This window comes from Tupaia chinensis, unplaced genomic scaffold (assembly GCF_000334495.1).
Source record: "Tupaia chinensis unplaced genomic scaffold, TupChi_1.0 Scaffold000127_2, whole genome shotgun sequence".
Classification (NCBI taxonomy): domain Eukaryota; kingdom Metazoa; phylum Chordata; class Mammalia; order Scandentia; family Tupaiidae; genus Tupaia; species Tupaia belangeri.
In genome coordinates, this window is record NW_006159596.1 from 140113 (window position 1) to 143260 (window position 3148).

General features: G+C 43.4%; 1 pseudogene; it reads right to left on the reverse strand.

The window, feature by feature from the left end:
• Positions 1-2555: 2555 nt before the first annotated feature.
• LOC102468816 (40S ribosomal protein S26-like) lies at positions 2556-2944 on the reverse strand (annotated as a pseudogene).
• Positions 2945-3148: the final 204 nt, after the last annotated feature.

Below are 3148 nucleotides of genomic sequence, written 5' to 3' on the forward strand. Positions count from 1 at the left end.
GGGCGCGTGTGCTCGCCAGACAGAGAGAGACATAGAGACAGAAAGCGAGAAATCACCCCCCGGGGGGATGGTCACGCCGCAATCCCTTTTCCTCCATTTTCCTCTCGGGATCTTGGGCACGCACGCACACACACCCGGTGTGAGTTTTAAGCCACCGGGTCCAGGACGCGAACCACGGTCGACTACGTGGGAGTCCAGCGACATAGCCATTACGCTAACTGCTGGTTCCCTGTGTTGTTACATTTTTGAAATGTTTGCAAATCTGGTGGGCATAAAACTTTTATGTAATGTTATTTTTGTTTGCATTGACCTGGTTTCCAGTGAGGTTGAGAGTCTTTTCACATATATTTTTTAGCTATTCCGCTTTCTTCTTCTTTTCTGAATTCTTAGGCTTTGTGAATTTATATTTAGGATGCTTCTCTTTTTCTTATTTATTGGTAGAAACTTCGGATATGCTGGATTCTAGTCCTTTATTGGTTTTACATGTTACAAATATCTTCTATGTATAGCTTATTTTTTCATCTTGTATTATTTTTGTTTCCCAGTTTTATTGCCTTTTAAAAAAATGTTTAGTTTTTTTTTGCCATAGGGTGTAAGTACTCACCAAAGAGAGACAGAGAGAAAAGGAAAAGGAGAAACCACCGCCGAGGGTAGATGGCCACACCGCAATCCCTTCTCTTCCATTCTACTCTAAGGATTTTGAGCTTGCACACACACCCCTAGAATGTTTTTCAAGAATGTTTTTCAATGTATAGTCTGAGACTCAAACTAAACAGTCAACCATGTGGGATCCTGTCACCTTAACCTCCACCCCATCTATCTGCTGGTCCCTTTCCTTCATTTTTAGCCGTATATTTTATCTATCTATATATGGCTTCAAACTATTGGGATTTAACTAGGCAAAATTTATCCATGCAAAGAAACTGTAGACAATCCAGCTGATAGTCAACTGTGTGCACTGACGAGAATATGAGAAATTCTGTTTCCAATTAATACTGAGTTAAGAAATAGGAAATTGAATTTTAAAGACAAGCAGAGAATATTACTGTAACCAGGAGCCAACAGGTAAAAAGAATCCTGGTATTGGGAGCCCTGCTCCATGACTGTCGTTTTTCTGACTCAGTCTTTTGAAGTAAGACATCACTGGGCAAGAAATATCTTCGCAGAACTTACATAAGCTCTCATAGCAACTTTATTCTACTGACTTGATTCTTGAATGGGTTTAAGGAATAATAGGAGGATATTGAGTGGTTGTGTTCCGCTTTCAGCTTAGGAGAAAGCGAGTCACTCTGATATGAAGAGTCAGGTTTAAATACTTGGGGCACAGTCTCTTCAGGAACAGTGAAGCTAAAATGATGTGAGGTGGCGGGTGTAATCGCACTGGAATCTGCCTGCGGCTACAGATCTCATGGGAATTTTAGCTTGAGCAGAGAGAGACAGCAAGAGAGAGAGAGGAAAAGTGAAAAAGCAAGCCAGCAGGTCCAGGACTCAAGCTGTGTTGGCCATGGGGGTGTCCAGCATCCTAACCACCATGCCACCTCCCGGCCCCTGCCCTCTCTAGTTCATTAACAGTGATTTGAGGAGCAACAGTCTGGAGGCACAAGATATAAATAAATCTAATTCTTTGTAAAAGAAACAAAGAAATGGAATGAACATTTTATTCAGAATAGCATGTGTGCTTTGTACTGGGAGAAGAACAAGAAAAGCTAGTTTCTTAATGGAAAAATTTTGGGGGGTTTCTGTAGTTGAGTTTCTATTAATATGTAATCTGAGAAAACTCCACTTGTGTTAGAAGTTATAATTATTTTGGGACCAGTGGATGGCGAAATGATAAGTTACATTGCTGGACTCCCCCATAATTGACTGCAGTTTGAGTCCCAGGCAAATTGGCTTAAAACTCATGCTGGGCACGTATGCGTGCATGCCTAAAATCCTGAGAGGAGAATGGAGGACAAAGGATTGCGGCATGGCCGTCCCCCTCCCCCCCGCCAGAGGGGAAGGTCTCTTTGTCTCTCCAGTGAGCGCATGTGCCCTATAGCAAAACATTCTCTCTAAAAAAAAAAAAAAAGATGAGAACCAGCAGTTAGCGTAATGGCTATGTCGCTGGACTCCCACGTAGTCTACTGCGGTTCACGTCCTGGACCCGGTGGCTTAGAACTCACGCCGGGCGCATGTGCATGCGTGCCCAAGATCCCAAGAGGAGAATGGAGGAGAAGGGATTGCGGCATGACCATCCCCCCTGGGGTTTCTGGCTCTCTGTCTGTCTCTGTCTGTCTGGTGAGTGCACGTGCCCTATAGCAAAAACCTCTCCAAAAAAAAAAGAAATTATAATAATTTTATTGCAGTTAACCAAGCTGAGCTTTTCTCAAAATTTACATTTTAGGGTGTATTTAAATTGAACTGTACAAAATTACTGTTTTTGTAGGACAAAAATAGCCTATCAGAAGTTTCATAGGATTCAACTCTGTAAAATAGGCTGTCATTCCCTGAGCCTCAAAATTCTATTCAACAAACTTTTTTTTTTTTAAATGTATAATCGGCGTTTTATTTTTTTCCCCCAGAGGACAGACAGTTCTTCAGTCCTTAAAGACTCGGCTCCTTACATGGGCTTTGATGGAGGGCGAGGGGCAGCACCCGCCAGTCTTAATCCGGGGTGGGGGGTGTTCCATCCTTGTGAACTTCCCAAGATCGGTTCCTGACTACTTTGCTATGAATGGTGCAACTCACACAGTAATGCAGCTTCACCTGCAGCTTGGGGAGCACATAGGCATCGAAGACACTTGCTTCGGAGATGTCCGTGACGGCTGCGGCCTCTACTATGTTTCGGATGACAAACTTCTTAATAGCCTTGTCCTTGGGCACGCATCGGGTGCAGTTCGTGCCGCGAACTTGGCTACCTACGGCCCTTTTTGGCATGGCCGCTGTTCCTTCTTTTCTTCGTCATCTCGGAAACGAGGCGAGAGAGCTCAACAAACATTTCTTGAGGGCCCTAGCTCAGTCTTTGTTCTCAGGTAATTCCCAATCTATTGGAGCATTCTAAATAATAATAATAATAATAATAATTGCAAAACACCACTGAATGAGGGACCAGAAGGTGGCATGATTATTAGGTCGCTGGATTCTCACATGGCTGTCCGCAGTTCAAGTT